A 15,726-nucleotide genomic window follows, 5' to 3' on the forward strand; every position below is an offset into this window, starting at 1 on the left:
TTTCCAGGAAGGCTTTGGGAGTTTGTGATTTATTTAAGACCATCTAAGCCCAAGGCCTGTTCGTTTTGAGAACGTAGGGTGAAAGTTCTAACTCTGCTCATGCTGGTCCCCCATCACCTGCCCTAATTATAAAAGCTCTCAGACGTGAGCTCTACTCTGTCCTGCGATGGCAGAAAAACATGTCTGTTGCCAGAGAGTGGATTCTCTCCGGTGATGAAGAATGATCCTTATTTATGTCTGCATCGGTACATTTCTGGGGCCCATAAAGGTTTAATTGTCCCTCTAACTAGTTTTAAAAAAACCCCACAAAGAGGCTGCCAGCTTTCCCCAGAGTTTAAAACCAACTGAATGAGGTTCTGTGGAAACTGCTTTAAGTGTGTAACTCGCGCGGTGTCCTGAGGCACAAGGCATGATTGTTTTGGGGAGTCGAAAGATGCAGCTCTTAGGAGGACTTTTAAAGTCGGTTTTTGTGACTTTGGGCTGCTGCTGACCGTGGCTTGCTGGACGGTGGCGGGTGGGCGGAGACTTCCTGTCTTTCACCAAGAGCCTGCCTCTAAGTCACTGTCAGGGTGCCGCTGCCCCCTACTGCCACCTTCCCATTCAGAAGGGCCCGCCCTGCCACTGGGCCCTCAGCTCCTTCCTTTTCTCTCAGATGATCTCTTTGCTGATTTAAAAGACATGCAGGAAACTAAGGACAGAGGAGAGACAGAAAGAGAGGAAATGTGTCCATGAGACAGAAGGACAGGCACTGGTAACCAAAACAGGGTCCAGAGAGACACACTTTGCCTGACTTCTTGAGTGTGTGTGGGGAGCGGTGGCGGGTCCTATAGCGCTCGCTCTCCAGCACTGCGGCTGCCTCTGAGCGTGCCTTTTCGTTCGTTTTCCCTACCGTGACCCAGGCACAGTGGTGAGTAGAATGCATGCAGTCCCCGCTCTCAGAAAGCCTACAGTCTCATGGTGGAGTTAACATTTAATAAAAGTTAATTATGCAAACAAACGTGTAATTACAACCTGTAGTGTGTGCTCTGAAGAAAAAGCAGAGGGTGTTCTTGAGCTAACGGAGAGCCAGAGAAGCTTCTCTTAGGAAGTTGGGCCTTGTAAGCTAGACCTGAAGGGCAAGAGGGCATCAGCCGGATAAAAGTGGGTGAGAGGAAGAAGCATTAGGTGGAAAGGAGAGCGTTTGCACAGACCCTGAAGCAGGAAGGAGCAGGGTGTTAAGTATTGCTGGTGGAGCAAGATGTGGCTGGAGAAGCAGGCAGTCAATGCTGCCGCCAGAATGTTTTATCCCCTCTTTGAGCCCCCTTCCTTAAAAGATTTGTAATGGTTTCCCCATCCACCACACTTCACTTTGAGCTTCAAAGGGCTATGTCCAGCTGCTCCCAGATTACTTCAACCCTCCTCATACTCCTCTTGGGTTCTGTGAAGCGAACCCATTTGTCAAAAGAGTAAAGCAAATCATTTTGACATGGGGTTCTGTGCCATAAGGGAGGCTATAATGAAGTCAGTCCCAGTTTACATGACTCCAAAGGTTCCATTTAATTGTCCCACACTGTATTTTTGTGTCCTTACCACTTCAGTCGACTGTTTATCTTCCACTGTACTGTACTCTACTACTTGTAGTCTTGACCTCTATTTAACTTCATCTGTTAAACTTTTCCATTCCATGTTCTGTCATTTACATTTTTCTTTAGGAAATGCAAGCATTTATTTACAGCATTAGACTCCTGCTTAACTTTATATATTATGGAGTAAACCTTGTGATATGGATTCTAGTCCTGAATTTTCTGTAAACCAGTGGTGACCTTAGCCAAGTCATTTAACCTCACTGAGCTTAAGATGCTTTTTTGTAAAATGAGGTGCTTTTGTTTCTGCTATGTTGTTTTTGTAAGATAAATTTTAGCTGAAATAAGCAGGCGAAGAGAGGTTACAAAGGGCCAGGTAGTTTATTTGAGTGCAACTCCTGGGTGATGTTCCGCAGTCTGGGTATTACAGGCTGGGGAAGTCACACCTGGTCAGGGAGGTGGGGGCTTATAAGGGTTTAGGAGGGGGAGGAGTGGGCAAGCTATCCTAGGGGGCGTTGAGAGGTATGATTTGCTAAAGGTGACATAATAGACAACTAGAAACTTTTTTTCCTTCCAAGAAGGAGGATGCTGACATCCAGGTCTTAGTAGGCACATCAGAAGGATGGAATTCAGGGAGAGCTGTCCCCTTTCCATATAAGGCACGGACCTTGGGGTCTGGTCTGTTCTCCCCCTGTGGCATCTCTCTGTTCTGTTTGCATGTCCTTGTTTTTCCTTCCTCCAGCCTAACATTCCAGCCTTTTGGTCATAATGGGCGACAACTCAATATGGCTACTTCCAGCTCACAAGGGGCATCATGGGGGTTTGAGGCTGGTATTAGGCTGAAGGAGGGGGTTCAGTGGGAAGAGGTGCATAACAGTGAAGTAACATCTGGTTGGTGGCGACCCAGGTCATCTGGGTTAGCCGCTGTTGGAGGAACGTGAGCACACAAGGGGCAACTAAGAGTAAACCACAAACTGTTATTTAGGGGCCCAGTAGGGGCATTAGCCAGGCTATTATGGGGGACTGGAATTCTGGATCAAGTTTACATCTCAATGACTAGTATTGGGATTTAGTATAGATAAGACTGCATTATTGAAACAATACTTTTCTCTAAAATCACCCTCATTTTTATTAGAAGTAGCCAGATTAAGAAAATAATTAACAGTTGGCTTGATTATTTGCATAAGTGAAGCAAGAAGAGCAATTGATTACATAGGCTCTTTTAAATATGCTTTGCTAGAACTTTTTATAAGGAATTTCAGATTGACCTTTTAAAGGCCTCTTCAGGCCAGAAAGCCAAGCCAGACTTGCCATCAGGTTGTGCCTGCAGTACCTGTAGATTTGGGTGAATTCCTCTCTTCTTGAGGTTCCCAAGACATTTCTGAGGTTCCTGCACTTGCCAGGAAGTGACCTTCCTTACTCACATGGTAAGGCTGCTGGGAACTCTGTAAGCAAGGTACCAGGCCAGTTCTTCTAAGGGGCTTTGTTGGCTTTATAAAGTCAATCTTAGTTCCTTAAAGCTGTTGGTTCATATCTGAGTTTACACACGTGTCTCTCAGGTATGATGTTCCAGTCAAAGCCTTGGTAATATAACCAGTGTTTTTAATTGATCCTCTTACAAGGAAAGCAGATTCTTATTGAACTTGTGCAAACAAACATACTGCCATGAAATATAAAAATAGTCACTGAGAGTTTTTAAATTCTGGAGGGATCAGGTAGAGAGAAAGATAAAGTTCCAATTCTGCTTATAAAGGCAGTCATTTAGTAAACTGTTGTCTGCTTAAGAGAAAAAGCTTAAAACATTTTATCAACAACATTTTAAACAAAAAGCCACCAAATCATCTTCCTTAGTTTACTTAATCCTATGTAACTAATACCTGTTCTGCTGAAATCTAGTTCTTTACTAGCTTAAGAGTAATAAAACAGTGACTATAAATAATAAAAGACTTACAAATGACAATGGTTAAAGATCTGATGAGAGCTTACTGTAAGACAGTTGACATAAGGAGTTTCTGATATTTCTGTAAAACAAGACATTTTGTAACAAAGTTTAGCATTATTCTTTTTTGATAGTGTTTTTTAGGTAATTAAGCAGGTATTAGATAAATAAGCTAAATTAGCCAAATACTTTCTCCAATGAGAAAAAGTTCCTCTGACATGTTCCAGGGGCCCTCTGGAAAATATCAGAGTTAACTAGAGGTAAAAGTACCTTTTTGAATTTGATTTTGGGAAGTTGTCAGAAGAAAGTTTCTATGGCACTTGCTTAAATAGGATTATAGGTTGCCATGAAGCAATAGTTATCTATTTAACTAGAATGACAACAAAATACCTCAAAGGCAAATAAAGAAGGTTACACAGTTGTTAGCAAACCTTAGCTTTTAGTCTTTTTAATATTAAGATCTTATTTTCTTAAATACTCCAATAACTCACTGAGACTTTAAGCATGAGAAACTGCTTTGATAAAACAATTAGAGAACTTTTTGCAATCTTTCAATATTAGGAGCAGACTAACAGTTAAGAAAACTTTGTCTTTTTAACTGAAAACAAAATTCTAATTTTGCTGTGTACTTGATACCGAGACTCATTTGCTTTAATTTTATATAGCATGACCATATTAAATCCTTCCACAAACTTTCTACAACCTTTTTACATTTAGATTTCTCTTTCTAAATAAACAGCTGTACTTTAGAATAAAGTTACTTTCTTTTGTCAAAAGACACATTCTTTAGCATGCAGAAATGTTTTCCTTATTTCTTTAAGTAGTTTTAATTAGAACTTAAAACCATTAGGTACCTTAATTTTTAGTGAACACTGAGAAGCAGGCTATTGTAAACTGTTACACTAGCATTCTTTAGATTGACAAATTTATGAACATTTTATAATTTCCATAACTATGTGCTTTACAGCACAATCTCTCACTAAACATAAAGTATATATTCTTAACTTAGCAAAACTTTAAGGTTACCACAGATTCTCAGGCTGCAGGTAGGTATACACACTGTAACACACAATTAAATGGTGTTCACTTGCCACACTTATTTAGTTCACTCATTCGTAACAACTATGCTAGATTACTTACAAGACCTTTACTGAACATTAGACAAAGCCAAGCCTTTAAGCATTTTATTCTTAAAAGATTTAGCAGATAACATCAACTTAAATAACCTTAGGTAAACTTGGGCAGCTGATAACCACAAGGACATGCCCACCTCAGCCAAACTCAAATTAGCATTAATGCTGAACATTTTTTATCAGATTTTCTGGAAGTTTTAGAATGCCCAATTTTCACAGGTGCTTGTTTTTAAATCAATTTTTATTAGTACTATCTGGAGGTAGGAAAATATTTTTCATCCATACACCTAGACACACAAACATACAAACTGAGGTACAATGACTACAGTCAGCAACACCCCCCACACAAAAACATATACACAGACAGGCAAACTGATATAAAGACTTGAGTCACTGATATCCAATTGCCTTCTCTCTCTTCAGCTTCCTATCCATGGCTTCTGGGACCAGAGGGCGGGAGGAGCGTGTTCCGGTGGGGGAAGAGGGCGGTGAAGGCAGAAGGAGAGGGGGAGAGGGGGTGGTGCAGCCACCGGAAGAGGAGAGCAGGACGACGGCATGGTTGAGAATGTAGGACTTTAAGATGGCGGCGACACGTGTGAAGACAAAGGACTTAAAGATGGTGGTGGAGAGAGGGGGAGGGGATCATGAGCTGAGGGAGGCGGGCGACTGAGGTCTTCTGGTGGATCTGAAAGGGAAGAGGGACTGGGCAGAGTAAGAGGCTGACAATCTTTAACTGGAGATCAGGCCAGGAGAACCTGAGTCATTGAACACTTAACATAAAGGTCTGGACGGGAGTGCAAAGTCCAAAAAGCCTGCACATATGGGATTTCACTCTACTCTCCGCTCCAGTGGCAATAATTAATCAAGTCAGTGAGGGGGCTAAAATTGAAAGTTCCCTCAGGGGGCCAGTGAGATTGATTGTCCAAGGGATACTGAGGCCCGGCCTCAGAACAAAGAAAGACTAGCTTCTATTTGCAAACTTCCCAGGACAAATATAGAGCAGCCAAATTAGAAATGAGACACCGCAGTGGGGTCTGAGCTTCTGCTTTTGGGGGCTGGTTCCCCATGTCTGTGCTACTCTCCAACTAATCCTGCTGAGAGGAGCACCCAGCATCCCAAGTGCACCAAGTCAGGGGAGACGTCCTGGGAGCCTGGGTGAAGGACATCTCCCCCACCACAGGGCCAGGGGTGGGTCAGATGCCCACAGAGGGTGGGCCGAATGCCCAGGGGCCAGATGACCCACCTGTATGTATGTACCATTTCTAACAGACCAGGTGAAATGGAGTTAGGGTGGGAAACAGACTGGGGGAAACTGAGGGACTCACCGGAAAATAGTCCACACAGTGGAGATCAGGCTGAGGTCCTGGGTCAGGGCAGGAGGGTGCGGGGCCACTGGTGGTCAGTTGGGGCCCCACACTCACGCTCCCTCCCAGGTTTTGACACCAAATATAAGATAAATTTTAGCTGAAATAAGCAGGTGAAGAGAGGCAACAAAGGGCCAGGTAGTTTATTTGAGTGCAACTCCTGGGTGATGTTCTGCTGTCTGGGTATTACAGGCCAGGGAAGTCACACCCAGTCAGGGAGGTGGGGGCTTATAAGGGATTAGGAGGGGGAGGAGTGGGCAAGCTATCCTAGGGGGTGGAGAGGTATGACTGGAAAAAGGTGACATAATAGACAACTAGAAACTTTTTTTCCTTCCAAGAGGGAGGATGCTGACATCCAGGTCTTAGTAGGCACATCAGAAGGATGGAATTCAGGAAGAGCTGTCCCCTTTCCATATAAGGCACGGACCTTGGGGTCTGGTCTGTTCTCCCCCTGTGGCATCTCTCTGTTCTGTTTGCATGTCCTTGCTTTTCCTTCCTCCAGCCTAACAGTTTTGTTTATAAAACTAGCAGATCCATATTCAGGATTCATTTTAAGTTTTTGATTCTGTACTTCTTTCAGCCACCTAGGACCATTTCTCTTAACTTTCTCTTTATCCACCTCTCTCTCATAATGTTTTTGTGGGCAGGACCAACTTTCTGTACAATGTTTTTATTAAATAAATTTTAAAAATTCATTTCTTATCATTAATCTACAATTACATAAAGAACATTATCTTTATTAGACTCCCCCCTTCAGCAAGTCCCCCCCACAAACCCCATTACAGTCACTGTCCATCAGTGTAGTAAGATGCTGTAGAATCACAACTTGCTTTCTCTGTGTTGCACAGCCCTCCCCATGCCCCCCACATTATACATGCTAATAGAAAGGCCACCTTTCTTTTTCACCACCCTTGTCCCTCCCTACCCACCCATTCTCCCCAGTCCCTTTCCCTTTGGAAACTGTTAGTCTTTTCTTGGGATCTGTGATTCTGCTGCTGTTTTGTTCCTTCAGTTTTTCTTTGTTCTTATACTCCACATATGAGTGAAACCATTTGGTACTTGGCTTTCTTCGTCTGGCTTATTTCACTGAGCATAATACCCTCTAGCTTCATCCATGTTTTTTTTTTTTTTTGTAGATAATTATTTTTTATTGAAGGGTAGTTGACACACAGTATTACATTACATTAGTTTCAGGTGTACAACACAGAGATTCAACATTGATATACATGATAATTCTAGGTACCAGCTATCACCATACCAAGTTGTTACAATATTTTGACTATATTCCTTATGCTATACATTACATCGCGGTTACGTATTTATTTTACAATTGGAAGTGTGTACTTTTTTTTTTGTTGTTGTTGTTGTGAGGGCATCTCTCATATTTATTGATCAAATGGTTGTTAACAACAATAAAATTCTGTATAGGGGAGTCAATGCTCAATGCACAATCATTAATCCACCCCAAGCCTAACTTTCGTCAGTCTCCAATCTTCTGAAGCATAATGAACAAGTTCGTACATGGAGAACAAATTCTTACATAGTGAATAAGTTACATGGTGAACAGTACAAGGAAGGGCAGTCATCACAGAAACTATCAGTTTTGCTCATGCATTATGAACTATAAACAGTCAGTTCAAATATGAATACTCATTTGATTTTTATACTTGATTTATATGTGGATACCACATTTCTCTCTTTATTATTATTATTTTTAATAAAATGCTGAAGTGGAAGGTAGATACAAGATAAAGGTAGAAAACAGAGTTTAGTGTTGTAAGAGAGCAAATGTAGATGATCAGGTGTGTGCCTGTAGACTATGTGTTAATCCAAGCTACACCAGGGCAATAAAACATCCACATATGCAGAAGATTTCTCTCAGAACAGGGGGTGGTGAGGTTCTAGGCCTCACCTCTGTTGATCCCCAATTTCTCACCTGATGGCCCCCCTGCGACTGTGCCTGTCTTAGGTTGTTCCTCCCTTTAGGAATCTTATCCGTCTCTGGCTAACCAGTCATCTTCTGGGGCCATACAGGGAAATGCAAAGTTGGTAAGTGAGAGAGAAGCCTTATTGTTTGAAAAGGTTAGCTTTTTACTTCTTTGCATATTTATGCCCTGTGGCTTCTATGCCCAGCATTTGTCTTGAGGTATCTTTACCACTTGGAAGAATTATGATCTCGGTAAATTTGATATGAGGCACGAATTCTATTTAAGGGTTGTAATTAGGAAGGAAGAAGAAAAGCTATAGAAGTAGCAGGCGGAAGAAAACATGGGAAGATTGATTATTTCTTTGACATATCTTCTTGTAGAGTAACTTCAGCATGTGTAGGTTTTAAACTACTAATTAACTTGCGCACACACATTAACAGAATAGGAGTATAGTTACATAACCAAAGCATACCTGTAATTACCAGCCATCTCCAGTGAAACCAAGAAAACCACTTAGGCACCTTAGGCATTTGTGAAAACTTATTTATGATATGGTGGATATTGTCCAACTGAGCTTGAACAGTCTGAGAGAAATCAGACAAATTAAAACAACCCATTCCTGGGGACTGTTCACATCCCATATGTTCTTTTAACAGTAAATAGTCTGTAGTTCTAAGATTTTGGAGTGCTACAATTTGCACTTCTCCTAATTCTTGTTTGAGTTCCAACAGTATAGATCCAGTCAAATTTGTTGTTTTACTGTATGCACAGGCCAGTTTAGATATCTCCTTCTTCATTCCCATGGCAAGTCCAGGAACTGGTGGGATGAGTGCATCTACAGCTGTAGCAGTGCGTGGATCTTTGTTGGGGTTTTTGATGATCATCTTCTGGCATGAGTCTTCCAGAGAGTGCTGATGTTGGAAGTTCTTTTTCATATCGTATCTTAGTTCATTTTCGGGGTAGCCCAATTAGGCTTTGATCCTCTGTATAAACACAAACAGACCCTTTGCCTACACTTTTATATGCCCTTTATACACTTCTGTAGGACTCATTGGAGGTCTCCACACAGGAACTGCCTTTTTTTTTGTATCATTAATCTACACTTACATGACGAATATTATGTTTACTAGGCTCTCCCCTATGCCAGGTCCCCCCTATAAACCCCTTTACAGTCACTGTCCATCAGCATAGCAAATGTTGTAGAATCACTACTTGCCTTCTCTGTGTTGTACAGCCCTCCCCTTTTTCCCAACCCCCATGCACGCTAATCCTAATACCCCCCTTTTTCTCCCCCCCTTCTCCCTCCCTACCCACCCATCCTCCCCAGTCCCTTTCCCTTTGGTACCTGTTAGTCCATTCTTGAGTTCTGTGATTCTGCTGCTGTTCTGTTCCTTCAGTTTTTCCTTTGTTCTTATATTCCACAGATGAGTGAAATCATTTGGTATTTCTCTTTCTCCACTTGGCTTGTTTCACTGAGCATAATACCCTCCAGCTCCATCCATGTTGCTGCAAATAGTAGGATTTGCCCTTTTCTTATGGCTGAGTAGTATTCCATTGTGTATATGTACCACATCTTCTTTATCCATTCATCTATCGATGGACATTTAGGTTGCTTCCAATTCTTGGCTATTGTAAATAGTGCTGCGATAAACATAGGGGTGCATTGGTCGTTCTCATACTTGATTGCTGCATTCTTAGGGTGAATTCCTAGGAGTGCAATTCCTGGGTCAAATGGTAAGTCTGTTTTGAGCATTTTGATGTACCTCCATACTGCTTTCCACAATGGTTGAACTAACTTACATTCCCACCAGCAGTGTAGGAGGGTTCCCCTTTCTCCACAGCCTCACCAACATTTGTTGTTGTTTGTCTTTTGGATGGCAGCCATCCTTACTGGTGTGAGGTGAACCTCATTGTAGTTTTAATTTGCATTTCTCTGATACTTAGCGATGTGGAGCATCTTTTCATGTGTCTGTTTCTGTTGGCCATCTGTATTTCTGTTTTGCAGAACTGTCTGTTCAGTTCCTCTGCCCATTTTTTAATTGGGTTATTTGTTTTTTGTTTGTTGAGGCATGTGAGCTCTTCATATATTCTGTACGTCAAGCCTTTATCAGATCTGTCGTATTCAAATATATTCTTCAATACTGTAGGGTTCCTTTTAGTTCTATTGATGGTGTCTTTTGCTGTACAGAAGCTTTTCAGCTTAACATAGTCCCACTTGTTCATTTTTGCTGTTGTTTTCCTTGCCCGGGGAGATATGTTCAAGAAGAGGTCACTCATGTTTATGTCTAAGAGGTTTTTGCCTATGTTTTCTTCCAAGAGTTTAATGGTTTCATGACTTACATTCAGGTCTTTGATCCATTTTGAGTTTACTTTTGTATATGGGGTTAGACAATGGTCCAGTTTCATTCTCCTACATGTAGCTGTCCAGTTTTGCCAGCACCATCTGTTGAAGAGACTGTCATTTCGCCATTGTATGTCCATGGCTCCTTTATCAAATATTAATTGACCATATATGTCTGGGTTAATGTCTGGATTGTCTAGTCTGTTCCATTGGTCTGTGGCTCTGTTCTTGTGCCAGTACCAAATTGTCTTGATTACTATGGCTTTATAGTAGAGCTTGAAGTTGGGGAGTGAGATCCCCCCTACTTTATTCTTCTTTCTCAGGATTGCTTTGGCTATTCGGGGCCTTTGGTGTTTCCATAGGAATTTTTGAATTACTTGTTCCAGTTCATTGAAGAATGTTGCTGGTAGTTTCATAGGGATTGCATCGAATCTGTATATTGCTTTGGGCAGGATGGCCATTTTGACGATATTAATTCTTCCTAGCCACGAGCATGGGATGAGTTTCCATCTGTTAGTGTCCCCTTTAATTTCTCTTAAGAGTGACTTGTAGTTTTCAGAGTATAAGTCTTTCACTTCTTTGGTTAGTTTTGTTCCTAGGTATTTTATTTTTTTTGATGCAATTGTGAATGGAGTTGTTTTCCTGATTTCTCTTTCTGTTGGTTCATTGTTAGTGTATAGGAAAGCCACAGATTTCTGTGTGTTGATTTTGTATCCTGCAACTTTGCTGTATTCCAATATCAGTTCTAGTAGTTTTGGGGTGGAGTCTTTAGGGTTTTTTATGTACAGTATCATGTCATCTGCAAATAGTGACAGTTTGAGTTCCTCTTTACCAATCTAGATTCCTTGTATGTTTTTGTTTTGTCTGATTGCCATGGCTAGGACCTCCAGTACTATGTTAAATAACAGTGGGGAGAGTGGGCATCCCTGTCTAGTTCCTGATCTCAGAGGAAATGCTTTCAGCTTCTCGCTGTTCAATAGAATGTTGGCTGTGGGTTTATCACAGATGACCTTTATTATGTTGAGGTACTTGCCCACTATTCCCATTTTGCTGAGAGTTTTTATCATGAATGGATGTTGAACTTTGACAGATGCTTTTTCAGCATCTATGGAGATGATCATGTGGTTTTTGTCTTTTTGTTGATGTGGTGGATGATGTTGATGAATTTTTGAATGTTGTACCATCCTTGCATCCCTGGAGTGAATCCCACTCGCTCATGGTGTATGATCCTTTTGATGTATTTTTGAATTCGGTTTGCTAATATTTTGTTGAGTATTTTTGCATCTACTTTCATCAGGGATATTGGTGTGTAGTTTTCTTTTTTGATGGGATCTTTGCCTGGTTTTGGTATTAGGGTGATGTTGGCTTCATAGAATGAGTTTGGGAGTATTCCCTCCTCTCCTATTTTTTGGAAAACTTTAAGGAGAATGGGTATTATGTCTTCTCTGTATGTCTGATAAAATTCTGAGGTAAATCCGTCTGGCCCGGGGGTTTTGTTCTTGGGTAGTTCTTTGATTACCACTTCAATTTCTTTGTTCGTAATTGGTTTGTTTAGATTTTGGGTTTCTTCCTTGGTCAGTCTTGGAAAGTTATATTTTTCTAGAAAGTTGTCCATTCCTTCTAGGTTTTCCAGCTTGTTAGCATATAGGTTTTCATAGTAGTCTCGAATAATTCTTTGTATATCTGTGGGGTCCATTGTGATGTTTCCTTTCTCATTTCTGATTCTGTTGATGTGTGTTGATTCTCTTTTTATCTTAATAAGTTTGGCTAGAGGCTTATCTATTTTGTTTATTTTCTCGAAGAACCAGCTCTTGGTTTTATTGATTTTTTCTATTGTGTTATTCTTCTCAATTTTATTTATTTCTTCTCTGATCTTTACTACGTCCCTACTTCTGCTGACATTGGGCCTCATTTGTTCTTTTTTCTAATTTTGATAATTGTGACATTAGACTATTCATTTGGGTTTGTTCTTCCTTCTTTAAATAGGCCTGGATTGCTATATAGTTTCCTCTTAAGACTGCTTTTGCTGCGTCCCACAGAAGTTGGGGCTTTGTGTTGTTTTCATTTGTTTCCATATATTGCTTGATCTCTATTTTAATTTGGTTGTTGATCTATTGATTATTTAGGTGCATGTTGTTTAGCCTGAATGTGTTTGTGGGCCTTTTTGCTTTATTTGTACAATTTAGTTCTAGTTTTATTCCTTTGTGGTCTGAAAAGTTGGTTGGTAGAATTTCAATCTTTTTTAATTTACTGAGGCTCTTTTTGTGGCCTAGTATGTGGTCTATTCTGGAGAATGTTCCATGTGCACTTGAGAAGAATGTGTATCCTTTTGCTTTTGGATGTAGAGTTCTACAGATGTCTGTTAGCTTCATTTGTTCTAGTGTGTTGTTCAGTGTCTGTGTGTCCTTACTTATTTTCTGTCCAGTGGATCTATCCTTTGGAGTGAATGGTGTGTTAAAGTCTCCTAAAACGAATGCATTGCATTCTATTTCCTCCTTTATTTCTGTTAGTATTTTTTCACATATGCTGGTTCTCTTGTGTTGTGTGCATATATGTTTATAATGGTTATATCCTCTTGTTGGACTGAGCCCTTTATCATTATGTAATGTCCTTCTTTATCTCTTGTTACTCTCTTTGTTTTGAAGTCTATTTTGTCTTATACTAGAACTGAAACAACTGATTTTTTCTCCCTGTTGTTTGCATGAAATATCTTTGTCCATCCCTTGACTTTTAGTCTGTGCATGTCTTTGGGTTTGAGATGAGTCTCTTGTAAGCAACATATGGATGGGTCTTTCTTTTTTATCCATTCTATTACTCTGTGTCTTTTGATTGGTGCATTCAATTCATTTACATTTAGGGTGATTTTCGATAGGTATGTACTTATTGCCATTGCAGTCTTTAGATTCGTGGTTACCAAAGGTTCAAGGTTAATTTCCTTACTATTTAAGAGTCTAACTTAACTCACTTAGTATGCTTTTACAAACATAACCTAAAGCTTCTTTTCTGTTTCTCCTCCTTTTTCTTCCTCCTCCATTCTATTTATATTAGGTATCATATTCTGTACTTTTTGTCTATCTCTTCATTGACTTTGAGTATAGTTAATTTTGCATTTGCTTAGTAATTAGCTTTTCTAATTTACTGTGGTATTATTACCTCTGGTGACAGCTATTCAACATTAGGAACACTTCCATCTATAGCAGTCCCTCCAAAATAGAGTATAGAGATGGTTTGTGGGAGGTAAATTCTCTCAGCTTTTGCTTATCTGGAAATTGTTCAATCCCTCCTTCAAATTTAAATGATAATCTTGCTGGATAAAGTAATCTTGGTTCCAGGCCCTTCTGCTTCATGGCATTAAATACATCATGCCACTTCCTTCTCGCCTGTAAGGTTTCTGATGAGAAGTCTGATATTAGCCTGATGGGCTTTCCTTTGTATTTGATCTTATTTCTGCTTCTGGCTACTTTTAACAGTCTGTCCTTATCCTTGATATTTTCCATTTTAATTACTATGTGTCTTGGTGTTGTCTTCCTTGGGTCCCTTGTGTTGGGAGATCTGTGGATCTCCATGGCCAGAGAGACTAGCTCCTTCCCTAGACTGGGGAAGTTTTCAGCAACTACCTCCTCAAAGACACTTTCTATCCCTTTCTCTCTCTCTTCTTCTTCTGGTATCCCTATAATGCGAATATTGTTCCATTTGGGTTGGTCACACAGTTCTCTCAATATTCTTTCATTGTTAGAGATCTTTTTTTCTCTCTGTGCCTCAGCTTCTTTGTATTCCTCTTCTCTAGTTTCTATTTCATTTATTGTCTCCTCCACTGTATCCAACCTGCTTTTAATAGCCTCCATTGTGCTCTTTAATGATTGGATCTCTGACCTGAGTTCATTCCTGAGTTCTTGGATGTCTTTCCGTACCTCCATTAGCATGTTGATGATTTTTATTTTGAACTCCCTTTCAGGAAGAGTCACGAGGTTCATATCATTTAAATCTTTCTCGGGAGTTGTATTAACAATTTTACTCTGGACCAGGTTCTTTTGGCATTTCATGTTTGTATATGGCGCCCTCTAGTGTCCAGAAGCTCTATTCTGGAGCTGCTCAGTCCCTGAAGCAATGTCGGAGTCGCAGGGGAGCGGTACTGGTGCCTGGGGGGAGGAAATAGCTGTTCCTGGCCTCCCGGCTCCTGTGCCTGTCTGCACTGCCTGAACCAGTGGGCTGAGCACACAGGTATATGCTTTTGTCCCAGAGCAGCCGGATATGAATCCCTGCTTTCCACAAGCAGTCAGAATCCCAGTCTCCCCAGGAACTCTGCCTGTCCCAGCTTTCCAACCCCGTAATCAGAAGAGTATGATGAAAGCACCATGAAATGTAGGTTTGTGCTCCCAGCGCAGATCTCCAGAGCTAGGTATTCAGCAGTCCCAAGCCTTCCATTCCCTCCCTGCTCCGTTTCTCTTCCTTCCGCCGGTGAGCTGGGGTGGGGGAGGGGCTCGGGTCCCGCAGAGCCACAGCTCTGGTACGTTACTCCATTCGGTGAGGTCTGCCCTTTTCTCCATGTGTGTGCAGTCTGACGCTGTCCTCTTCCCTGTTGCTCTCTCAGGATTAGTCGCCCCAATCATATTTTCTAATTGTATCCAGTTTAGGAGGAAGCCTCTTTCTCTCCTCTCATGCCGCCATCTTTAATCCTGTTTAAGTAATCTTTTTAATAGGCAGAAATTTAATAGCACACAAGTGTTTTGATCTTTGCTTTGTCCTTGGGAGCTAGATACTGGATAGTAGCCCCCTCTGAAACAAAATGAAACAGGTTTCCTAATGTCTAGGTGGTGGGTAGGCTAGTGACATCTCAGTTAACTTAGAACTTTAGCGAGTAGAGTGTAGGGCCACTGTTTCTCCTGGCAAGTTGTTTGCCCTTTCCCAACTCACAGATCAGCGGATCCATTTGTTTCTCAAATGCTGTTTGGTTCTTGGTGTGCAGTGGTCTCTGTTAGACCTTCCTGGAGGCCTTTGTCTCAGTGAGGCAGAACTAGCAAAACTGGGCCAAAAGTCTGTCAATTTGACACATCACAATTGGCAGGTGTTTGGCCCTTACTACGTGGAGATCCTAAAACCCTCATCACCCCAGCCCAGGCACTAGAAACTGAAGTGGAGTCTCTTTGTTAGCACCAGCTCCAAGCCCTGGCACTATGGACCCAGGAAAGAAGCCCATCATTTTCCTGGGGTGACACACCAGTGACCACCAGAGCAGCAAGCCCTTCTTCCCTCCTGCAGCGAGTACACCAGCACCGTAGTGATGAAGCATGTAAACACCAACTGGCCCAAACTCATTCACTAATAAACTCCTGAACTGCAAGCAAACCTCCACTCTTCCTGTACTGCAGCTGTGGCCAGGTTCCCAACTAGCAGAGAAGCCAGCAGGCCCCCAGTTTTTCCTCTACTGGTTAGGTGCTCTCTTTAGCATACAGAGCTGA

Source organism: Manis pentadactyla, chromosome 16 (genome assembly GCF_030020395.1).
Source record: "Manis pentadactyla isolate mManPen7 chromosome 16, mManPen7.hap1, whole genome shotgun sequence".
In the NCBI taxonomy this organism is placed as follows: domain Eukaryota; kingdom Metazoa; phylum Chordata; class Mammalia; order Pholidota; family Manidae; genus Manis; species Manis pentadactyla.